Source organism: Rhinolophus sinicus, chromosome 5 (genome assembly GCF_057876585.1).
Source record: "Rhinolophus sinicus isolate RSI-liver-muscle chromosome 5, RSI-T2T, whole genome shotgun sequence".
NCBI classification, from domain to species: domain Eukaryota; kingdom Metazoa; phylum Chordata; class Mammalia; order Chiroptera; family Rhinolophidae; genus Rhinolophus; species Rhinolophus sinicus.
The window spans coordinates 92,886,089-92,912,086 of record NC_142505.1 but is presented as its reverse complement, the minus strand read 5'-3'; the positions used below and the strand labels follow the sequence as shown (position 1 = coordinate 92,912,086).

Below are 25,998 nucleotides of genomic sequence, written 5' to 3'. Positions count from 1 at the left end.
TGCCCAAAGATTCCCTACATTGGCCGACCTGGGCTTGCATCCAGAGCCCGGAACAGTCGTTTTCCCCACTCTGCCAGATTGCAGTATCACGTGGGCTTGGGTGTTAAGTCACCCAAGTTTACCTGAGTGACTTGGGATCACCTGAGTTTAAATCCCAGATCTGCCACTTACCAACTATATGGCCTTGGACAAGTTACATGAACTCTCAGAGTTTTAGATTCCTCATCTGGTAAAGTGAAGATGATAATAATAGGAGCTAGTCAAGACAGTGCTGCTGTAAAGATTAAAGTGAGCCAATGTGTATAAAGTACTTGGCAGAGCCACTGGATCTGTAAATAGGAGCTATTATTTAAGGGAGGATCAGCCTAGTGAACAAGGTGCCTTATTTCTATGAATTCAGAAGTAGTACAGCCACCAATGATGTCATCACCTTTCCCTCCCAGAGGGCGCCTGGAGGATCGTGTTTCTCTTCATGCAAAATACCCACCCCAAATCCTGCTGATAATCTCACACCTGTGAAGGCAAAGGTGGGGGAGGGTAGTCCTTACTTTTAAGGGTCTTCAGGACCCTACTGTCTGCTTCCCTCCTGCTGAAAGCCTCCCTAGAGCCTGGTAGTCTGGAGCAGATGGAGAATCAGCAGCCTTGATGTCAGGAAAGCAGGGCTGAAAGACCCCAAATCTTTCTCTCCCGCTCGTCCCCAAACAAGTTCATATGGCAGAGTAATTAAGAGAACAAAATCCAGAGAAAGACAGACGTGGCTTCAAATCCTAGCTCCCCCACTTCGTAGTTGTGGAGTCTTGGTCAAATCCCTTAATTTCTCTGACTCAGTTTCCCCATCTGTATAATGGAGTTGATAACAGTACATACTTACAGAACTGTTGGAAAGATTACATGAGGCATGATAAATGATACCTCTTACTTTTCCTCATGTTATTTCCCCCCCTAGAATATACAATTCAGAAGGAAATAGTACAGCTAAAATTAGAACCCGTGTCATCAAACACTCCGTCTCTCCACCTCTGTCCACACCACCCCTAAAATTACTTGTGCTTTGGAGTTAAGGCAGTGCTTCCCAACGTTTCCCATCATAGTACAATACACGTATAGCATTTGATACACGCTGGGCTAAACTAATAAGGTTATTTGAAGCCCGAAGGTCACTGTCCCATCAGAGCTGGGCGCTCTGGCTTCCCCAGGCCCCACCTGGACACTTGAGACCTGAGGGCTCTATACCTCAGCACACTTGTACTGTCACTGTCCCCCAGCTGGGGACCTTTGCGTTAAGGTGTTGACAAGCCCTGGTAAGAGCCATCATTGTGTTGCCCAGAGTGACACATTAACTTATTGTTGGTAAATCAGTATTAGAACAGTAATTCAGTCTCCTGGTGGGAGTCCAGAGGCCAGAGCCCAGAACATGGAAATTGGGAAGAAAATCAGATGTCGGCTCCAGGCTCTGACTCACAGTCGTGTGACCTTGGGCAAGTCATTCCCCTTTTCTGGGCTTTACTTTTCTGTCTGAAGCAGAAAGGAATTTGACTAAAAGAAAGGTCCACATGGTCCCTTCCAGCTCTGATATTCTAAGAATCAGGGATTCTATGAATTCCTCATTACTCAGCTGTATTCTGTTCTTCGTGACCTGGTTCCTGTCTCTGGTTCAGATAAATGTACCAAATGGTAGGCTCTCCCCAACCATGCCGGTCCTCCCAGCTCTTTCCATTCCTGACTGGTCTCTGAAAGTAGCCTCTGTCTGGCCCAGACAGAGGGCAGAGTCACACCTGCCCCCATCAACAGAATCCCTCTGAGTCCTCTGCCTGTCCAGCTCCCCACAGCCCACCCTGTCAGCCTATGGGAGAGAAGCACTCCTAGTTTCCCACAGCTCCCAGGGCTTGCACTATTGTCTGGGCTCATGGAGAAGGCAGGCGGGACTCTAGAAATAGGACTGTAGCAACCTCCCTGCAGGAGGAGGGCGGGAGGCTGGAGGCAGATCCCCAGGAGGCTGGGTTGCCAGGCTCCGGAGGCTGGACCTGGCCTTGTAGGCAGTGAGGAGACACAACGGGCCTTGAAGCAGAAGGAGGACATGGTCAGAATTTACGGTCAGCCAGTGTTTGGGCTCCATGGAATTGGACTGGAGCAGAGAAAGAGAGATTGGGGCTGTTAAAGAAGCACAGGCCAGAGACATGACATGGCAGTAGGGAGAGCAAAGAGGGAACATTTAGGAGGTCAACTGGCAGACTGGGTGACTGACTGGCTGTTCAACTACAAATCTGACTACATCATCGTGCTCGGTGACTGGGATTATACTGTCACAAGAGAAGGGGACTGTGTGGTTTGTTGGTATGGGGAGAAACAGTCTCAGGCTGAGACAAATACATTAAAACCTCTTCAAGGGTTCTTTATACTTCTTACAACGCTCTCTTATTTGGACCTTTCAACGCCCATGTATTATTGTCTCTGTTTAGCTGATGAGAGACTCCTCGAGATAGTGGCAGAACTAAGACCTCGAATTCAGGTCTCCTGACTCTTGGCCCCGGGCTTGCCACAGAAGCCTGCTTCCCTGAATGGTTGGCAGACAGTGGGAGCAGGAAGTTCGCTTCCCACAGCCTCCCCAGCCTCCACAACCCCAGCCCTGCCACCAAATGGCAGCGCGCCTCCAGTACCCGTCACTGCTCTCTGTCTTGGCTTTGCTTTCTGTCCTATGAAGGGGGGAGGGGGGGGAGAAGAGGGCCATGTGAAGGTTTCTGACATTCTGACACAAATGAGTGATTCCTTTTGTTCAAAGGAATCTTATGTGAACCACAAAAATGAACTTAAGTAGAAAAGAATCTGCTCAGGCTGAGGGAGAGGGGTAGACACAGAGGTATGTGTTTGGACAGTTGTCTCACTTGCCTCTACCGTGTGGCAGCCTTCATGACACTTCCAGAATCCCTGGGGTCCCATGGGACACAGTTTGCAAACCCCTGGACTAGTGGACTCCTGCTTGAACACCCTAGAGTGAGGGACTCTCAGCCTGCAACCACAGATAGAATTAAGAAATTGGGTGGAAAACAATCGCATCTTTATTTTCACTAACGCTAACGCAAATTAAATAGTGTGTTCCATTACAAATGTAGGCAATAAACACAATAATATTGACAGTTCTTGTGACTCTGTCACTAAGAGAAGTCACAGATATTTTCATAGCAATATTACAGTAGTTGTAGATCTCTCAAAATATAATTTATGCTCCTCATTACTTTAAAATTACAAGTTATTATACTGTGTTTCGCTGAAAAGAAGACCTAGCCGGACAATCAGCTCTAATGAGTCTTTTGGGGCAAAAATTAATATAAGACCTGGTCTTATTTTACTATAATATAAGACCAGGTCTTAGGTAATATAATATAATATAATATAACATAATATAATATATTATAATACCGGGTCTTATATTAATTTTTGCTCCAAAAGATCCATTAGAGCTGATTGTCTGGCTAGGTCTTATTTTCAGGGAAACGGTGTCTGCTGACAGATTTCTTTTGTACTGTATTGAAAAGGAAGTACATATTAGTTTATCACAAACATGTTTCAATATCTTGATAACTGCATTTCAGTGTGATTGGTTCATTAGAGTCCTATGTGTTTTATTTCATGCACTTAAAAACATCCTCAGAAGGGGTCCATAGGCTTCACCACACAGCCAGGGGAGTCCACGGCAGCAGTAAGGTTAAGAACCCTGTCCTAGGACTTCCCTTCCAGAACAGAAAGGGCTGGGGAGTTTGTTGAATCTGCCAAAAGAAGGTATGTAGGGCCTAGGATCCCTGGGGGCCCCATGCTCTGATGTGCACTCTCTGAGTCCGAGGAAAATGAGACAGGAAACTGGGACAGGAGCAAAGGGACTCTAAGAAGTGGAGCAGAAGCCAACAGGCCAGGCTGGCAGGGCTCAGTCTAGTGGTACAGAACTGAATTCCTTAGCCCCAGCCCCAGCCAGACTTCTTGGTGCACCCAGAACTCTTGGGTCCTAGTCTTACTTCTGTCATCTCTCTTCCCATTCTCAGTTTCCTTCTCTGAGCTAATATAGTGGAAGCAACAGTAGCTTTAAGATCAGGAAAGACCCTGCTTCTGGATCTGATTCTGCCTTGCCTTGCTGAGTGACTGGGTAAGTCGCCTCCCTTTCCCAGGCCAGTTTTCATTTCTGTACAGTGTTTGGCATGTGTACACCCCTTGCCATGCCTTCAGTAGACACTGATGATAGCTCTCAGCATATGATCACTCCACACCCCCCTGTAGCTTCAGAAGCCTTTTCAACACTCTACCAACTGAGTGGAATTGGCAAGTGAAATGAAACTGATTTTCTGTTACTGAACTAGAGGATCTACACCTAAAACATCACCCACATTTCCATCTCTCCAATTCCAGGGCTTTAAAGATCTAATCTCAGAAATCCAAGTAAGATACTAGGTAGATGTGAAGACCTACAAAGCATGGCTATTTCTGTTCTGTGTACGTGTGTGTGTGTGTGTGTGTGTGTGTGTGTGTGTGTGTGTGTGTAACAGAGAAAAGAGAGAACGTTCTCAGGTAGCCCACAGATTTTCTCTCGTGTACCCTACAGCAAAAACGGGGCCAGATAGGACCCTCAGATGCCGAAATCTCAATCAGCCTCCTGGAAGAGATGAGCAGAGGCCTGAGCAAGTCAGACTCTTTGACCAAAGTGTTGGAAATGCGCATCACACCAGACCCGCCCTGTCCCCAAGTGTCTCATGTCACAAGGACATCAGACAGGCAATGCAGTGGAATGATGGTGACAATGAGGGAATAACACTGGCCAGCTCCTGGTGTCATTCACACAGACTCTGATCTCACACAGCCAGGTGGCCAAGATACTGATGTGATGGACACTGGTGGCTTCTTCCCTACGCAGCACAGAAAGCCACTTAGGAAGTTATTTCAGAGTGGGCATGAGCTACAGGTAAAGCCCAGAAAGGTGCCGTGCTTTACCTAATGGTACAGCCAGTTCAAGCCAGGTCAAACCAGTTCAAACCCAGGTCTCCACAGGCCTGCAGGGCCAGACTGGTATAAACCACAAAGTGGGCTAGGGGAAAATAGTAGGGAGTGGTGGAGACTGTGGCAGACTAGAGGTCACATGTCTTGTTCAAAGGCAGCAGCCGATCATCAGCTCAAGTTGAGTGTTGACATACGAGAAGGTGGACCTGTAGTGTCACATCTTCCTTCTGATTTTAAAAGAGAAGTCAGAATCTAGATTTTTATACTAAAAAGCCCCATTTTCAAATGTTGGCATCTAAATTTTTTAAATGTTCAAACAAAACACTGTGTAGGCCAAACAACACACATCTGGGGATTTTAGTATTTGGCCTGAATTTCAATGTCTGGTGGGATGGGTAAGAGTCCAGGCTCTAGATTTAGACATACAAAGATCTGAATCCCAGTTCTGCCACTTGTTAGTGGAGCGATCTTACTCAAGATCTATAGCTTCTCTAAGCCTCAGTGTTCCCATCTATAAAATGGGAATACCATGATGATCTACTGTGAGGATTCAATGAGGTAATGAATTTAAAACACCTCGCACAATTGTTAGCCCCTATAGGTGTTCAATAAATGTAGTTCCTCCACCAAAATGCCTCTAAGCTTCATGGTGATTGGACAAACCATCAGCGCCCATGCACCCTAGTCCATCCACCTCAAACTTATTTATTTCCCAAGGTTTGAGTGCTCCGTGATGACAGAACTCTAACTCAGACACCCGAGGCCCTCAAACATGCTCTCACACAGCCTGCACACACACCCTTGGGAGGCTTTTGAGATGCCAAGGCTGGTTACCAAGGAAAGATGTTTGGGCGGCTTCCCTGGGGGGCAACTGCAACCTTCCAGGGCTGGTTAGAAGGAGAGGCCTGCCCCAGAGCACCGGGCGGGCTAACACGGCCTCTTGGGGGCCTTCACAGCCTTAGAAGTTTTCAACTTTAATTTTGCTCGTGCTGTGCACACACACGTACCATCTGCCCAAAGCCCTGGGAAAGAGGGGCTGCCTTTCCTGTTCCTGGAAAATGTCTGTTCTAGCTCTAGTCCCCTCTCATTCTCCTGTAGCCCTGCTGGGTGGGGAGGGGACTCACTGTCACAGTCCTGGGCAACACCCCTGAGATTTATGTGCTCAGCAGGGAGCTGCAGGAGAGGGGAGAACAGGGCGAGGGAACTCAAATAACTGAATGAAGTGGGCTCCGTACCTTGGCAGGTCCCTGGAAGCAAATGGCAGCAACAGCCTCATGCACTTGAGGGGCTGCACTGGTTACACAGCACTGGTTACACAGTGTCTCCCTGGAGCCTCCTGCGACCCTAAATGGTGGCAGGGGTGTGAGCGGCCCCATTTTATAGATGGGGAAACTGACCCAAGTGTCTTGCTCTGAATCTGTGTCTCCACCCCACTCAAGTCTCCAAGGATCAGGAACCATCCAGGTCTGGGAATCTATAGTGCAACATGTATGTGGGTTCTGAGTTCCTATCCTAAGCCGAACCCCAGCTTAACAACAACAACATCAAGGGTTACCACTTGGCCAGCACTTTTGACATTCCCCCCACCCCACTGTAGAATGTAGAAGACACTGGGGCACAGAAAAGTGACTGACACCCAAGGTCATCAGTAGGTCTTACAGCCTGTATTTAAACCCAATATCGTCCGACTCCAAAGTGCACGGTTGAAGCACGTCATACTTCCCCCTGCGTTAGGGCAGCATTCCAGGCCTGGGTTTCAGTTCCAGGAGTCATCAGAAAATATTGTTACTCAGTGAGCTGTTTCCCCTTGCTCTTTGTGTATATGAGTCTACATTTCAAAGTCCCAATAAATGGTATTTTTAAAAAGTAAAACACTTACACAACAAGCAGCCATGATGCCATCACAATTGGAACAATTCTTTATCATGGAGGTCGCATTTCATAAAACAATTATTCTGTCGACTCAAAATGCATGTTTGTGGGTGTTTTTAAGCTTTGAATGTGGGATTATCTTAAAATCTGTAGAATCTAAGCTTCCATGAAATACACTATTTTATTTAGCCATAAGAATAATTTTGGTAGGTAAGCATTGCTAAGATTACCATCCCCGTTTTACAGCTGGGAAAACTGAGGTTCAGAGAAGTTCAACAACTTGCCTGAGGTCACAGAGCTAGTCAGTGTAAATTAGCTCTGTCTCCTGGTTTCCCAGCACAAGCTGTGAGGCCTCTGTATGTTCCTGGCCTCCAGGTCCTGCGCTCACACCAACCTGTTCCCATCAGCCCGTGGCCAACCCCGAGCAGAGGCCTGAGGAAGGTCACCGATCCTCCCTCCAGGCTCCCCAGCCTCAGCCAGAGTGGGCAGGAACCCAGTGCGGAGACTCCTGGGCACCGTCCAGCTCCATACAAAAAGTTTTCAGGCCAAAAGCTCCCACTTTCCAGAGCACATCCCATGTGTGAGGCAACATTGTGAGACCAAAGCTGGGCTTGGGGTGTGAAGGCAGCGAGCTAGATTTAGGGGGGTACCCACTTAGGGTCCCCATTCTCTGGAAATTATCCACAAGTGCTCTATTTCTCATATTTCAAAATGCCAAATGACAATCAAATATTGACTTTAGATAAGATCTCACAGACAGATGAAAACACCACATTTCTTTGCTTTTGGTTAAGTTTACATCAGCTCAGTGCTATCACCACAATTTATTTCTGCCGACCAGAAACCACTGATTGGTTAGCATGTGACCTCAATTAACATACGGGGAGGGGGAAGGAGGCAAAAGAAAAAGGGGGGGGGACATACAAGGGGAAAAACCAATTAATGATTTACTACGTAACATGTACAGCTTGGCAGGCCAAAATCTTTCAAAATAAGGGGGTGTGACAGGAAAATAATAAAAGGGAAAGCTGACGTGGAAGTTTGAGCTCCTTCTTTTTCCAGATAGGGAACATGAAGATCAGAGAGCCAGAGTGACTTTCTCAAGGTCACACAGCAGGGCTTGAACCAGCACCCATGGTTTCTGCCCCTCAGGAGAGGCATCTGCCCACCACACCCTGCTGTGCGGAGGTTCAAGAAGCCAGAGCATCAAGACTCACCAGGGTTGCTGAAGGGGATCAGGACAGGGAATGGCTTCCTGGTACCTGTGGGCTCCTTCTTGGCGGGCAGCTGCCAAGGCCACGCTGTCTTTCCTCCCTGGGTGTCTGCCAGGGCAGCTAGGCCTGGAGCCTCCTGGAAAGCTGTCTCTGGACAAGGTGAAGGAGGCCTCTCTGAAGAAAACACCCTGTAAGACCTGCGGTGAGCAGACCCTGGGGTCACGGTGTGGCCATGGAGGGCTTAGTTATTAAGCTTGCACAGCTGCCTCCTGGCACCCACCAGGGAGCTCTCCGGGTCACACGGCTGGTTTTCTTGCCAGATGCTGGGTGCCTTTAAGAGAATGATCACAGTTCATTGGCTGAGCCAAGCTCCCCCTACCTCTCTACCTGAGCAGGTGAGAGCAGCTAGGCTAGGGGCAGGCTGAGGACTCGGGTGAATAAACAAACCATGGTAGTCAGCTGGCTCTCCCCTCCTCCACGCCCTGGTCCTCTGGCTTACTTGCTCACCCCTACCCCCACCCCCAGGGAAGACCTGGGGGTAAAGAAAAGGCAAACCATTCTGCAAAGCGCCTAGTGCTGTTTAGTTCACAAAGCTTCATTATCTCAGAGTAACCCTAGACCAGAGTTATTAGTATGTCTTCTCTTTTGGATGGAGAAACTGTCCTTGCAGGGGTAAAACAACGTGCCCAGTTCCTACAGCTCTAGGAAGAAAGGTGGACAGAGTAGAATGGTATGAAGATTGGAACCCGAGTCTCCTGCTTTTGACTTCCCATACCGTGTTACTGGACCATACCACTTTCCTCTCTGTGAAGCCTTTGGCAGTCATTCAGTCTCAGTTTCCACATCTGTAAAGTGGTGCAATCATGCTTGTAATGTGAGCCTACACTCATGGTATTGAGTGTGTCTTGCTGGACTTAGAGCTAAAAAGGACTTTGGAAATTATCTAGTCCATCCATTCATTGAGCAGGCATTGTTATTCAGTGACTATTATGTGCCAGGCCTGTACTGGGTCCTAGGGATACAACAGCGAACAAGAAAGTTAAAGACCCTACTCTTACTGGGTTTGCATTCTGGAGACAGGGGAGATAGCCATAAACAAGGAAACAGATAAGATAGTTAATAGTACTATGAAAAAATGAAATAGGCTGATATGATAACATAATGGGGAGGGTGTCTATTTTAGATTATGTGGTCAGGGAGGCTGTCTCTGAGGAGATGATACTGAAGCTGAGAATTGAATCATGACAAGTAATTAAATCATGACAAGAAACCAGTCATTGGAAGAACTGGAGCAAGAGTGTTTCAGGTCTTAGGAACTGCAAGTGCAGAGGCCCTGAGGCAGAAAGAAAGCTACTGAGGCTACAGTATAGTCCATTCCCTGCACCCCTTTTTTAATAGATAAGGAAGTAATTCAGAGAGATGACTTAACTCACACAAGATCCTCTCTTGCAAATTTCTCCTTCCTTTCCTTATCCTCATATAACATTAGGGAGGGAAACTCGAAGCCAGGAGCTCACCAGCATACTTGGTTACCAACCCAACAATCATTCCACGAGCCTACACTGCCATAACCTCATACTTCTTCACTCTATAGACAAGCGTAAACTCCCAGAGGGTAAGGACTATGATTTTAAGCGTTTATCATGCTGAAGAACAAAATCCTGACCAACAAAATAGAGTATTAAAAATCCAGCAGTGGGGCAGCCGTTGGCTCAGTTGGTTAGAGCACAGCGCGCATAACATCCAGGTCGCTGGTTCGATTCCCACATGGGCCAGTGAGCTGTGCCCTCCACAACTAGATTGAAAACAACGACTTGACTTGGAGCTGATGGGTACTGGAAAAACACACTGTTCCCCAATATTCCCCAATAAAAATTAAAAAAAGAAAAAAAAACTCCAGCAGTAACGCATGTGCCGTACAGTCACATGAAGTCAGCACAGACCCGTCTTGCTAAGTTCCTTTCCACTTTCATTTTCAGAAGTTTTTACTCTGATTTTTTAAAAGGGCAGCCTGTTTTCAGTCATCAGATTGTTAGAGGCAACATTGGGAACATTATTCTGAAACTGTTGGATAGGTAGGTTGGGATAAAGCAGATGAGTTATTATGTTGGTAGTGCTGGGTATGAGAGAACGGAGGTACAGATGAAAGACGAGGGGACTTAAGTAAAAACCTTATAACTCTGGATTTGAATAGGAAGTTTCAGAATGAATTTTTTTATGTAGCTGACCTGAAAACAAACAAACAAACCATATTTGCTACCTCTGCCTACTGATCAAAATAATGATCAACATTTTAGCGAGTACCTTTAATGCCCACACTGTGGTATCTAAATACTACTTTCCACTTAAAGGAACCAGGGTTCCTTGAAAAAATAAATAGCTGAATCTGGATTTAGGGCAGAAACTGTACAGCATGTACTTAGACTATCTTTCAACGCCTCAAACCAAGGAAGCCAGAGCTGTGGCAAAAGGACTCAGCACAGAACCCAAAGAGACCCATTGGCCAAAGTCAGGACAATTTGAGAATCAGTAAAGAAAATAACGAACGAGTTGAAAAACACCAAATATATTTAAACGCATGAGTTCAAAATGATATTTTAAAAGTAAACAACAAAACCTCAGTGATCGTCTTTGGATGATGTTAGGAAATCAACTCATTATTTTGAAAACTGGTAAGTAAAAGGAAACAATTGAGCATTTATTCTGTCTTTCCTGTAAAAACTGTGCCTCTGGCAACCAGTGGACTAGAGGAAGCTGCTCTTCACCACATAAGCATTCCAACAGATGAAATGAAATGGGAATGAAGAAGGATTAACTCAAAATATTGCCATTTTGCAACTCCTTTTGAATTGGCCGATCAAACAGACATTACAAAAAGAGAAACTGGACAAAATGGGCCTCTTGCTGGAATTAAACACCACCTCCTATGAAGAAATCATGTCCCCCAAATCAAGCAGGAATCTGATCGTGCCTTCAGAGCAGTGATGGACAAACTTTTGCACTAATGACCAGGTAATAAATATTTTAAACTTTGCAGTCTCTGTTGCGACTATTCAACTCTGATGTTGTAGCACAAACAGCAGCCATACACAATAGCTAAACAAACAGGCATGGCTGTGTTCCAATGAAATCCTATTTACAAAAAAGAGTGGGGGCTAGATTTGGCCCATGGACCATAGTTTGCCAACCTCTGTTCTTGATCTCACTACCAGTTCACAGGAAATACAAGAACTAAGGAACGTATGAAATAACACCACGGGGATGAAATAAGCAAAAGTCAAACTGGGGAAAGTCTAACAGGAAAACCAATCTGATTTCTCTAGCAAATGAATGTCAAGATATTAAAAAAGGGGGAGTAGATTAAAAGACACCTAAGAAATACTGACCAATCACAATATACGGACCTTTTCGAATTCTAATTCAAACAAATATAAAAAGAAAAATAAATTATAGGGTAATTAGAGAAATGTGACCACTGACTCAAATATTTGATAATGTTAAGGAATTATTGTTGACATTTGGAGGTGTTTGATGATGTATTATGGTTATGTTTAAAAAGGAGAGCCCTTATGTTTTAGAAATATATGCTAAAATATTTATAGACAAAATGCTGTGATATCTGGGATTTGGTTAAAAAATAATGGGTGGTGGAAAATAAAGGGAACAAAATTGGAAAGTAGTTGGTAATTGTTGAAGGTGGATGATAGGTTCATTATACTATTCTGTCTACTATTGTATAAATACTTGAAAATCTCCACCATGAAAGGTTAAAATATCAGTCAATTAACAAAATTTTAAAAATAGCACAAACTCAAATTTTGGAAAGGATACGAGGAAAGGGTAGCTCTCTCAGCTGGTAGGAATGTAAATTCCTATGACTTTAGAGAGCAACTTGTGTACATCCCATAATCCAAAAATTCCACATCTGGATATACACTCAAGAGAAACTTGAGTCCATTAAGAGACACATAGAATAATTTTTTTCAGTCGGAAAAATTGAAAACAACCAAAATGGATAAATTATAATATATTTGAACTTTGGACCATAAGAGGTGGGGGGAGGCTTTGAAATGCAGAGATTTGGAAATAGTAACTACATCTGGAGCTTGGAGCTGGGGCCCCATTGGGATAGATTGAGCTCAACAGATGTTGACCTGGTGTGCACTCTGAGCCAGGCCCTCCACTAAGTGCTGGGGATACAGAGGTGATGTCTTTCAAGGGGTTCAAAGTAGATATCAGAGCTGAGGGGGCCTAACACATCATCTAGCCCAAGCTGCCCATTTTACAGATGTAGAAGATGAGGCCTGGAGAAGGTAAACGACTTGCCAAGGGTACACAGTTGGTTCGTGGAGGAATTGAACTAGGAGTTGAGCCAAGTTTCTGATGCTCAGAGAACCAGATCTTGGAGCCACACAGTTTTAAGTTGAATGCTGGCTCTGTAACTCACTAGCTGTGACCTTGGCCAAGTTTTTTAATGTCTCTTTTCTCAGAAGGATAATAATACCTATTTCATAAATTGACGTGAGGATTAAATGCAATGATCTATAGCAAGCCCTTGACCCAGTGACTGAAAAGGAATAAGACCTCAGTGGATAGGCTATTCACTCATTATTATTAATATAAAGTGAGGCCTCAGCAAAAGGACAAAATGCTACATTCTACGTTGCTCTCAAAACAGTTAATCCCACACTTGTTAGAGCCAGGATGGCCAAGGCTCTGTACCAAGATGAAGGCTTGTCCCAGGCCAGTTAGCTGCTGTCTACTCCAGGTCCTCCCAATGCAGGCGTGTGTCAGGGCCTCCTCACCACCCTCCCACTGTGCTGTCTCTGCCCTCTGGGGCCTTGCTAAGACATGACAGATAGCACGCTCTGTAATTGGTGTGGATCCCGCTCCATCACCCTGAGCTTCAGCTCCCTGTAAAATAAGAATAGAGTTAGACCCTACCTCGGGGTTGTTGTTGTAAGGATTAAATGATCTAATGTTGAGCATGCAGTAAGCCCTCAGTACCGTGTTTCCCCGCAAATAAGACCTAGTCGGACAATCAGCTCTAATGCGTCTTTTGGAGCAAAAATTAATATAAGACCCGGTCTTATTTTACTGTAAGACCGGGTCTTTATAATAGAATAGAATAGAATAGAATAGAATAGAATAGAATAGAATAGAATAGAATACAATACAATACAATACAATACAATACAATACAATACAATACAATACATAACATATAATATAATACCGGGTCTTATATTAATTTTTGCTCCAGAAGATGCATCTAGAGCTGATGGTCCGGCTAGGTCTTATTTTCGGGGAAACAGGGTATCCAGAAGCAATGATGCTGACAATGCCTGGTACCTGTCCCAAGGTGTCAGGCTCTGGAGATACAGAAAAGGGTCAACCACACTCCCCACCCCCAAAGTGCTTTGTTCCAGTAGGGGAATACAGTCAGAGGCCATTCCTTCCTTCCCATTTCACCCTGTGGTATCACATTCCAGGCCCAAATCAGGACCCATGGGCCAAATGATGCTGGTTGCTTTATTCTGCAGGGAGGCAGGCTGGCTCTAAGAGGAACGGAACCAAACCTCCTGTGTCTGAAACCACCCACATGTTCCCCTCTGCTGGACAGAACCCCATTCCTGGCTCTGCAGAATTGCCAAATGTCCATGGCTCCTAAAGCCACAGTCTCACATGCGCTGAATAACAAAGCCACCCGGAAGCTCCCTGTGGTGAGCTGGGCACCACACTCTGGCCTGCACCCCGGGGGCCAGGGAACCAAAAGCATCACAAAAGGCCTGCCCTCAAAGCTGAGATCCCGCCCCCAGTGCACTGGAGCCATGGGGCCCAGGGAGTGTCAACACCCACTTCCCTCCCTTTCCTGATGCCCTCTTCTCCCCATGAGACCATTTTTACAGAGCCTAACAAAACATTCTCAGTAGGCCTAGTGACCATATGTTCCAGTTTTCCGAACCCTAGAAAGCAAAAGCTGTTGAGGGTCAGAAAAAGACATGGTAAGACCAATATGAGGCAATGAAACCAGTGAAATACATTTGCTTCACCTGTGGAGGTAGTAAACTTGTTCTTTCAAGCAGCTGTCAAAGCTGTGAAGTGTAGCTGCTCGCGGGCTGCAGGCTGGAGCGACAGCTGGTCAGATGGTTGATCCGTTGTGAGCGGTAAGCTCCTTGTGGGCAGGGGTTGTGCCTTGTTTCCCACTCTGCCCAGCACTCAGCACCAAACACAGCAACGAGCATCAGGTGGTCACTCAGCAAATGTCTGTCAAATGAAGGAAGTCGCTCAGTTAGACAGTAAGCCAAAGGATTTAGATGCTTCTATTACACATGCTCATAACAGCTTGAACGTCTCCTTCTCGGTACTTATCATATTTATGATCAAATAATTGCACACGTAATTATTTGTTTAATGTGTGCCTCCCTGACAAGATTTTCATCTCCCTAAGGGCAGGGGCTGCTTCTGGTGTTGTTCACTAGTTGTACCCCCAGTGCTTAGAATGGGATTTGGCTTATAGCTGGCACTCAATAACTGTTTTTTGAATGAATAAATGAGCATAGATGGCAAAGATGGCCATGGTCAGTGGACCAACCCACCTGCCAAAGATTCTTTACTTCAAGATGTCGACAGTGTTATTGGAAAGTGTGGGGACATGACCATCCCTGAACAAATCGTTATGGCCAGGAGGTGCAAGGTTCTGATTGGCAGAGGTGAGTCACATGCCCACCTCTAGGTTTATGGACTGGAATCAGCTTCATAGATGTCGAGGGAAGATTCCCTAAGCAACATAAGGTTGCTGTTCCCAGAGAAGGGAGAATGTTGCTGGGTCAGCAAAACAAATCTCCACTGTGGATTGCAAAACTCTACACATCAGGTGACAAGGGCAATGTCACAGTGAGACCAAACAAATCAATTCTGTCAGACAAATAAAATGACAGGATCTGGAGGGAATCCCAGAGGGCAATGGGGCATTATTCAACTGTCTGCTAACACACCTGTTGTATAGGGCCCAGATTAGGGTGAGGCAAGTGAGGCACTAAGTTAAAAGGGAGGCACACACCCCCCACACACACACACACACAAACTTACTAACCTAGATGAATAATACTTGGATGCAATATTTTAAAAATCAAAATTAATACAAAAAATCTATGATGAACAAAATAGCAAAGCTTTAAATAAAAGCAGGGTAATAGTGCTGTAGACAGTCATATTGGAGCTTAGGGTAACAGGAAAACTTGGAACCACTTATCCCACTTTTCTTTCAAATTTTGGTATTTTGTTCATCATGAATTTTTTGGCATTAACTTTAATTTTTAAAATAGTGCATTAAAATATTATTTTTCTTGATTACTGAACTTTTTGACACCACTCTAAATTTTATTGCTGAGGCAGATGCCTCATTCCCCTTGCCCTGGTCCAGGCCCTGCTATTTTATGTGGGGTTTGCTGGAGGCAAAGAGGGAAGGAAAATCACCCTGAAATGAATGGATGTATCCAAAACTGGCATCCCCTAGTGGGAAGGGCCCTGGGCTGGAAGAGCCGGCCTAGAATCAACCCCGGTGTGTTGCCATCAGTGTGCTGTCACTCTGTTAGCCTAGGAAAACATTTTCTCCTCTAGTCTTCAGTTTTTCCACTTGCATATGAGGGACAGGGCACAACTAGCAGTTTTCAAGTAATAGAACTTAATCTCCAGATGTAGAAAACAAATTGAAAATGGAGCTGTTGAAGGGGGCATGCACTTGGGTAGATCCATTGGCACCTCTGTTACTCCACCAACTCAACAGTCCCCTCTATGTGTTCCATGGAGCCCTAAGGAGGTCCAGGGGACACGGTAGGAAAACCATTAAATTCAACGATCCTTAAGCAAACCCATTTTTCTGCCTGAGATAATGTATACATTTCAGTTCCTCCTGTCTAACCTTCATTTAGGACAGTATTTCTCAGATAGCCAATAGTTACCTGTATCAGGGACACTGCAGCTGCTTTATTTAAAATGCAGTTTCCATGGCCCTACCATCGGCCTACTGAATCTGAATCTCCAGGGACCAGGACAGGATTCAGCATTTTGAACAAGCACCTTCCCTACCAGTTGATGGACATACATGGAAGCGTTTGGGTCCTCCCCAATTATTTCCACAGAACCTCATGAGTTATTTTATTCTGGAACTTTCATGAGAACTGGTCCTTCTGAATGACCAGGACAAGGAGAAAAAACACACAGGAATAGTCAGATAAGCCCAGATAAATGAATCAAGGTTTGCCAAGCGGAAACAGATCACAGCAAGATCTCAGGGACCCTTTCCCAGACAGAACATACTGGTGGCCCCTTGCTCTGCAATCCCAGTTTGTATCCAGAAGAAATCATCGGTGCATTTCTCTTTTTTTCTGGAGCAGCACTGGTAACCTCAAGGATTATTTATTGAATTATCAGGTGTCTTATTAGTATATTAATGGTTATCTGGGAACTAAGAGTGAGCATAAGCATGCCCATGAAACTGTCAAGAGAATTCATTTTAGACTTTGAAAATAAGGTAGCTTCTTGTCAATTGCAAGGGAAATGGCCATTCATTCATTCATTCATTCATTTCCCACTCAACCAGTTTAGCAGATTCATTGATGCATAAGATATTTCCTCTGCTTTTCCCCCCCCGCTTTATTGAGATATAATTCACACACCATAAATTCACCCATTTAAAATGTAAATTCAATTGTTTTTGGTATATTAAGAGTGTGCAAACCTTCACCACGATCAATTTTAGAATATTTTTATCACCCCAAAAGAATCCATACACTCTTTAGCTAGCACATCCAATCTTCCATCTCCTCAGCCCCGAATAACCACGAATCTATTTTGTCTCTATGGACTTGCCTATTCTGGACATTTCATTTAAATGGAATCATAGAACATGTGGTCTTTGGAGACTGATTTCTTTCATTTAACATGTTTTCGAGGCTTACCCATATTATAGCATGTATCAGTACAGTAGTCCCCTCTTATAGGCAGGGAATATATTCTAAGACCCCTAGTGGATGCCTGAAACTGCAGTGGTACTGAACCCTATGTATAGTTGACCCTTGAACAATGAGGGGATTAGAGGTGCCAACCACTTGTGCAGTCACAAATCCAAGAATAATTTACGTTGGCCCTCTGCATATTTGGATTTCTAACTGCAGATTGAAAATACAGTTGTCCCTTGAACACTGATAAGTGGATCCATGCAGTTCAAACCCGTGTTGTCCAAGGGTTTGTTTTGTCCTACACATACATACCTATAATAAAGTTTAATTCCTAAATTAGACACAGTGAGAGATTAATAACTACTAATAAATCAGGACAATTATAATACTATACTGTAATAAAAGCTATGTGAATGTGGTGTCTCTCAAAAGTCTCATTGTACTGTATTTACCCTTCTTTTGTGATGATGTAAGATGACACAACACCTACGTGATGAGATGAAGTGAGGTGAATGATGCTGGCATTCTGAGGTAGCCTTAGGCTACTGGAAGGGTGACCTGAACACAAGCACTGCAATACCGAGATAATCAATCTGATAATCGAGATGGCTACAAAGTGACTAACAGGCGGAAAGCATCTGCAGCATGGAGAAGTTGGACAAAGGAATGGTTCACATCTAGGGCGGGATGTCCCCAGAATTTGTCATGTTACTCAGAATGGCATGCAATTTAAAACTTCTGAATTGTTTCTGGAATTTTTCATTTTACATTTTTGGACCACGGTTGACCCCAGGTAACTTAAACCATGGAAAGCAAACCCACAGATAAGGAGGATTATGTACTTCATTCCTTTTTATGGCTGGATAATATTCCATTGTGTGGATATACCACATTTTATTTATCCATTTATCAAATTGATGGACATTTGGGTTGTTTCCACGTTTTGGCTACTCTGAATAATGGTAAGATAGTGACAATTCTATCAACATTTGTGTATAAGTTTTGGGCGAACATGCCTTCTTCCCTCTGCTTTTTAAGGGCTCCTAGCCTAGCAGACGTAGGTGCTAAAACAGAAACCTACGTAATTACCTGTGCTGATAGGATGGTGCAAGAGAAGGACGGGCAACATAGTGTAATGGTTAGAACCACTGATTCTGCCATTACTAACTGAATGATCTTGAGGGCAAGTTTCTTCACCTTTCTGTGTATCAGTTTTCTCATGTATAAAAGGGGATGTAAAAAGCCTGGTACATAGTAAGTGCTTGATGAAAGTTTGCCATTATCATTTTCATTCTGGAGATTCCTATGAGTATTTTCCTTACCTTCTCAGACTGCTGTGGGGATTACATGAGATGATGCATGTCTAAATATATGCCTCTATGTGTCAGACAGGAAGCCTGGTACATAGTAAGTGCTTGATGAAAGTTTGCCATTATCATTTTCATTCTGGAGATTCCTATGAGTACGTTTACTAATGAACCATGCACTACAGCAATAGTAACATTCATTCCACCAATATTTATTGAGTGTTTATTATGAACTTGGCACTGTGAGAGAAGTATAGTTGATCCAGACCTAGATCACACTTCCAGGAGTTTGTAACCTGTAATCTGAATGGCAAGACCTACTGGCATACATCACCTCCATATATTGTGATTTGCCCTTTAATGAAGTTAAGGAACAAATGGGAACCCTGGAGAATGAACTTTAAAAAAAAAAAAAAAGAACTTTTTGTTTTTTAAATAAACATGTTGAAACATAGAGAAAAGTAGAAAATTGAATACCTACATATTGATCACATAGATTCAACAACTGCCAACATTTTACCACATTTACTTCATCTCAATATATGTTAAATTAGTCGGTAAAACATTTTAAAGTTAATTACAGATATTAACTTTAACACTTCAGCCTTAAACGCATCAGCATGCATTTCTAAAAATTAAGGAATCTCCTCCAAACCATAATATGCTTACCACATCTCACAAAATTAGTAATTTCCTTATATCCCAGTTCATAGTCAGATTTCCCCCATTGTCTAAAAACATGGTCTTTATAGCTTGAAAAAAAATGAACCAAGAAACAGTCAAGAATCACATCTTATATTTAGGTTGTTAAACTCTTTGGTATCTTTAAATCTAGAACCTCCTCCCTGTTGTTTTTACATTTGTTTCCATGACATTGACTTTGAAGAGACCATGTCGGTTGTCTCATAAACTGTCTCACATTCTGGATTTATCTGATGGCTTCTGTTACTTAATGTGTTCCTCTAGCCTCTGAAATTCCTGTAACCTGAAGCTAGCTCTAACCACCTGATTCGATTCAAACTCAACAGTTTGGGCAGAAACCAAAATAGGTGAAGCCATGTGGTCTACCGCATCCTATCGGGAGGCACATAATGCTTGGTGGTGGTCCCTGGGTTAAGGTGGCGGCAGGCAGACAGAAGAGGAAGGCACTGGGAAGGATGGAAAAGTCTTCAGGCCGTGGCATTTGAATAAGGCTTTAAAGGGTGTATAGGAGCCTACGGGGTGAAGAAAAGGGAAGGGTTTTCCAAGTACACCTGAAGGCAGTGTTGGGAAAGAGAGCTACGAGCTTCAGGAAGTGGGAGGTGGTAGCCAAATGTGGTTGAGAATTGTGATAATAACAGGCTCATAGAACTTATATGTTCCAGGAACTATGCTAAGTGACTCATTTAATTCCTCACACTGTCCTATGGAATGGGTGCTTCCGCCTCCATTTTTCAGGGTGTGGAAATCAAGGTTTAGTGATATGTGGTAACTCGCCTAAGGCCATATAGCTGGAAACAGGGAGACTTCAGGATTTAAATCTGGGTGTCTGGCTCCTGAACCTCTGCTTTGAAAATCACGCAGTTCTACATTAAGGTGACAGGGCACATGAGTTAGAAAGGCAGGTTGAGGGTAGGTGGAAGCAGGCCTTCTCAGCCATTCTAAGGAGTTTGGATGTGATTCCAGTGGCAGGAGAGGCGAGCATGGGTGTGCCTGAGAACACTCATTGGCTACCCTAGGAAGGATGAGTGGAGAGCTGCGGGGGTGACCCACTAGGCGGAACAGCCACCCCTTCCGGCAACCTGCGCCCCAGGTAAGAGAGATCAAGGGAGGAATTCAAGTGCCTCCCCAACCCTTTCACAGACCCTCTCTCTGTGGACATGAGGTGGGGGGACGGGCTGGTTTCCCCACTGGACACCCCCAACCCTTCCAGAGCTCGAAGCTGGGTGCTGAGTAGCACCCATGGACCCCAGTGCACTGCAGACAATTCCAGTTTCCACATCATCCAGAAGGCATCCCGTGGGCAAAATCGTGATGCGTTGTGAGATGCAAAGACCTGGTGAAAGGACAAGCTTTAACCTTCTGAGGCCCAGAGAGGGGAAGTGACCGGCCCAAGATCCTACAGGAAGATAGGAGCAGAGGCAGGCCTGGAATCCAGTCGTGCCTCTTGATTCCAAGTCCACTGTTGTTTTAGGGCGGAGTTTATCTCAGACTCAAAGAGGAATCAAGATACAACTGCTGAGGACTGGCTGCCAGGATGCCCAATACTCTGGGAATCCTACCTTTTTTATTCCTATTTGCCCACTTCAGGAATACTCTCTGAAGGACCCTCAGCAGCTGAGGAAGCTGTGGCTCCAGGAACCTTCCCCAGTTCGCTGTTGTCTCTCAGCCCATCACCCCATAGGGCCAGTGCGCCCCCAAGCACAACCAGTCCCGGGGAGGGTAAGCCCATTGGCTGGGAACTCAGAGTGTACAAAGCCTGGTCCCTGCGGCTCATGCTTCAGCCCAGGCACAGAGGGGGTGTGGATGGAGTGCGGAACTGCTCTGGGGCCAGGCTGCCTGGGTTCCAGTCTCTACTCTGGTACTCACCAGCTGTGCAACCTCTCTATGCTTCTGTTTCATTTCTAAATTGGTGAAAATAACAGTGCTTCATATGGTTGGGTGTGAGGTTTAAATAACATAAGGCGTATTCAAGGGCATAGTAAGGTACTTACCACACAACAAAGGCTGGCTATTACTGTTCACCTGGGAGTCAGTAGGCTTGGGTGCCTACCACTAACTTACCTATGAATTGGACAAACCGTCCAGATCCTGCACAAAACCTGCCTCTTCCACAAAGACCACCCAGATTGACTGCACTCAGTTTACAGCCTACCTCAATTCCCAGAATTTAAAGCACAGTTGGCATTATCTAAACTAACTGCAATTGGGGTAGGGGAGAGAAGCCTGTGTACCCCTCCCCACGTTAACCTTGACTCAGAAACCTGGGGTTTGTAGTCCAGCCCTCAGCTAGCTGCTGACTACTTGCTTTTGGGTAAATCCCTTCATCTTTGTGACTTAGTTTGCTTGGTAAAATGAGGGTGATAATCCATCTTTTACGTGTTTCACAAAATGAAGAAAGTCAGATCCCTGACTACACTGAGAATGGAAGGAAACATACAAGCAAAATGTTTTTGCAAAGCATGTTTAATAACCTGGAAAGATTATGCCAATATACAGTGTTTATTTTTCTATTCTGAATTTATTTAAAAATGTTATGAAAATATGCATTAATATATCCTCATGGTAAAAGATTCACAATGTAATGTTAATCAAAAAAGGCAATCAATTGTATGTGAAATGTGACACCAACTTTGTTTTTGAAAAGTATAAATACACCGACGAAGAATAAAGATAAGGAAATCTACCAACATGTTAAGTGTTGCCTCTGAGTGGTAGGATTACTGGTGATTATTATCTTCATCTTTGTTTCTATATTTTCCATTTTTTTTCTAATGAGGGTATAGTACGTTAATAAACACAAGTACATTACAATTCTTTCTAAAGAAAAATACCGTGTTTGAAAATATTCAAGGCTCAGCAAAAGCAAGTTAGATGTCACCTATGTGTGAGTAATTAAAAATGTTCTTAGTTAAAATTTTGCATTTACAAGCACCATCCCCCAACCATGGGCCAGTCAATGAGTTTTTGCTCTTGGTAAGCCTAATGCAGAGCTCCCCACGCCTCTCTCGCTTCCAGAACATCAGCAGCCTCTTTGGCCGGAAGCTCTTCCTTTTGAAGTCAGGCCTGGCCGAGCCAGCGGAGCCATGGGCAGTGCCCTGTGGAACTGGAGAAAACCCTTGAAGTCCTTACAGAATTACCAGCTTGCTTAGTTAGCTGAGGAGGCCTGTTATCCACCAGTCTAAAAACAAGGCATGACATTTGTGCTCCCTGGCATTGGGTGACCATGCCTCTCCAGTCCATTCTTTATACTCCATGAGAACCTTCGCGTCCCCCACAGCTTTCCTAGACCTAGAAGCTCAAAAACCTTCAAGGGCTCCTCATTTCCTTCGGGTGGTATTGGCCAACTTCTTCGTCTGGCATTTAAGGGCCAGTAGGATCTGAACCAACTTTCCTGACAACTCCCATGTGTCAATCAAACTGTTTGCTAGCCGCCGGGAAGGGACAGTAATGAGAGAAGAGAGCTGGGCGGAAGAATGCAACGGAGAAAGATGGAGACTGCGACAAAATGGAGCAAGCACAGACTTTCTAAAGGGACTGTCATGTGTAGATGCCACTGCAGTGCATACCTGAAGCTGAAGCTGAATAATTCTAAATATGAACTGTAATTTAATATATATATATAGTCACAGGATGTGGAGTACAGCATAGGGAATAGAGTCAATGGAACTGTAACAGCTGTATACGATGTCAGAGGGGTAGTAGATTGGGGGAAGGGGTCATCACATTGTGAGGGATGTAAATGTCTATTACATTGTTTCGTACACCTGAAACTAATAAAAACATAAAATAAAATAAAATAATAAATAAAATAAAGGCACCGTCACTTCTCAGTGCCAGTCAATTGTTGCCTGGTGGGATCTTCCAAGTTTTTCAAGAGAATCAGAAAATCTGGACCTTTATGTGAAATCTCCCGATTTTTAAATATTGGCAGCTAATTCCCCAAACGTATTTGGCTGACAATTTGTGACTTGTCACAGGAACACACTTAACTTTTCTCCCTCTGTACCTCTGCTTTTGCTGCTCCCACTGCCAAGAACACCCTCTTTCTCATCTGGGTCTAATGAACTCCACCTTTTCTGTTAGGCCCAGCCCAAATACCACCTATTCCATGAGCATCCCTGGATGGCTTCAGCTGGAAGTGACATCTCCCTCCTTGGGCAGCACCAATCACTTAGTTCTGTGCCTGTCTATCTCATGCCATAGTTTTTCCAATGAGTTCTACCTGTCCTGGTAGACCATAAGCTCCTGAAATATGCAGCAAATATTTATGGAGCACCTGCTTTGTTGCAGAACCAGGTTAGGCAGTGCGGATATAGCCTAGAACAGGATGGATAGTCTGCCTTGATGGAATATAGAGCCTAGTGCAGGGGAAAGATTTTAAATAAATCACTCCCAAGATACCTAATTCCAATTGTGATGAGTTTCATGGCATTAAGAAAGTTTATAAAAGGAGCTTAATCCAGGCAGGAGGAGTAAGCAGCTCACGGAGGCAGCTTGGGGAAGCATTAGCTCTAGAGTGGCCACATAAACTTACACAGTTTGTACACTGCACAAAGGTAACCAGCTGGGAGGGCAGGTGAGAGCTGAAATCTAGTCCCTGCTTGCTTGCCCAAGCTGAAAGATACTGCGTAGACTAGTGGAGCAGCGTTTAGTTCTTCCATTCCCCTCCCCACCAAAAGCGGCTCTAAATAAACTTAGAATCTAAGTAAAATCAGTGACCTCCCTATAAGTATGCAACCTCGAGAGATGTCCCCTGCTCTCCCTTTCTACCAGAATATACCTAAATCCTAACTGTGGAGACTTTGGGGGTTAAGGAAGGCATCTCTGAGATATTGAGCTGAGACTGAACGGTAAGCAGGAGCCAAGCAGGTAGGAGTATGAGGAAGAGCCTGTACAAGGCCGCTGAGGAGAGAAAGTACCATGGCTGAAAGAATTAAAACGTGTCCAGTGTGGGGAAGCATGGACAGAGACAGGGAGAGGGGTAAGGGGTGGGCTGGGTAGTGACCACGCCATGCATGGCCTGGAAGGCCACATGAAGGGGTTCGATTCTTATCCTGAAACTTGTTACACTTCTCCCTCCCTCACCGTCTTGCTTATGGGTGTCACTACCCATGGGCACAAAAGAAACTACCTTCCCAGAGCACCTACTATGAGCAACACTCTGTGCTGGGCCCACATGTCCAGTTTACTCTTCTTCCCTACCCTCCTAAGGAAGTAATCTTTGATTCCAATTGAACAGATGAGAAAACTGAGACACAGAGAGAAAAAGCAGCCAGCCCAAGGGGACGTGGCTTTGAAGGGGCAGCTGGGATTCCAGATCTTTGAGATTCTGAGCCCCTCTACTTAGTTGCCAAGTAGCAATGACCTTCATGAACAAACAGAAGGCCTGAGGAGTCCAGAGCCTTGCTACTCAACGTGGGGTCTGGGGGCTTCCAGTTTTGACATCACCTGGAAGCTTGTCAGAAATGTAGAATCTTGGGTTCCGCACCAGTCCTACCGAATCAAAATCTGCATTTTACAAGAATCACGTACACATTACAGGCTGAGAAGCCCTATAGTAGAGAATAGTCCAAGCAACAATCGGCTTTGCAGCCCTTATACAACAGTCTAGTGTCTCAAAGGCCAGGCAGGTCTCCAGTGACTTGAAGACAACTTAAAACCAAATTCGCCAGAATTGTTAACTGTTCCATCCATCCACCTGCCCCAGTTTTGTCTTCTATTGTGACTGTGAGAAGCTACCATCAAGTCAAGAGAGGGGCTGGTGTACACTCTGCTTCTGCTCAATTTCTTACTATGGATCTGCCCTCATCCAGGAATAAATCTAAAGCTGTTTGACCCTTCTGGTTAATTACTGATCCAAAACATCTTTCATTTGGGGCCCACTCTGACTGTTAGATCATTTTCTGCGACCCACCTTTCACAAGAGAATTCCCTTTCTTAGTCTGCATACCAAGAGAGACAGAATGGCTTGGTAGAAAAGATTGATGGGTGAGGAAAAGCTGGGTTCTCCTGCAGTATTAAGGCACACGTTGTGTGACTTTTCCCCACCTCCATTTCCCCATTTCCATCTGAGAAATGGGTAGAATTGACTAGGTTAAGATCACTAGATTGGGAGCTTGGCAGGTAACATGAAGGAAGTTCAGTGGCCTAGGTGAATAGGAGGGAGTAGAGGGGACCGCGGCAAACTAGAGAATGCCAAGCTCCGACTACAAAGGTAGCCCCACTCAGCACGGGGCTATTGTTGTCATGGGAAATGTGGGCCCAGTGTTGGCATATATTCTAATTTTAAAAGAAATGGGAATCTGATTTCCCCCCTACGAAATATCGTATGGTGTTTAAATACTGGCATCTGGTTAAAACTTCTAACAACAAACACCACTCCGTGGGCCAAACACAGATCAGGTGCAGCCCAGATCTGCCCGTGGGACGTCCGTTTGCGATCCTGGCCTGGATGCCACCGTGGTGTTATGTATGAGTGTGTGATTCATCCTACGTAGAGCTCTTTTAGAATGCTGCAAAGCGGCTGCTTTAGGGGCGGCGGGATCCCTCCCCACCGCAGTCCTGGCCCGCATCCGCGTCCCCTCCTAGGCCTCTCCGGGAGAGGGCCGTGCGCGGGACCTCAGCCCGATTCGCGGCGGCGGTGACCCGTCGCACGGCGTCGCTTTCTTCACACCCTCCCTACCTGCTCGCCTGCTCTCCCGGCGGCTCCGCAGCGATGACTCAGCCCTCCCGCGACTCAGGGCGCAGAGGGAGGGGCGGGGCGAGGAGGGGGCGGGGTGGGTGGGGAGGGGCCAACGTGATGGGGAGGGCAAGGAGGAGGAAGGGGGAAAGAGGGTCAAGGGAGGGAGGAGGAAAAGTGGGAGGGAAGGAAGGGAGGAGGGGAGGAGCTCCTGGGGTGGCCGAAGCCCCAGCCCCCGCCTCCTTCGGTGGCCGGCTGCCGTAAGGCTGGGCGGGGTTTGG

At 45.1% G+C, this 25,998-nt stretch overlaps 1 long non-coding RNA gene across 1 annotated transcript; it reads right to left on the bottom strand.

Annotated features, from left to right (window-relative positions):
* Window positions 1-8,157: 8,157 nt before the first annotated feature.
* On the bottom strand, window positions 8,158-25,996 carry LOC141567295 (uncharacterized). The gene is made up of 3 exons (XR_016021369.1): window positions 25,721-25,996; window positions 14,120-14,333; window positions 8,158-8,397 (listed from the first exon to the last, which is right to left on the bottom strand). It is a non-coding gene; the product is annotated as an uncharacterized LOC141567295 (long non-coding RNA).
* Between the last annotated feature and the right edge of the window lie 2 nt (window positions 25,997-25,998).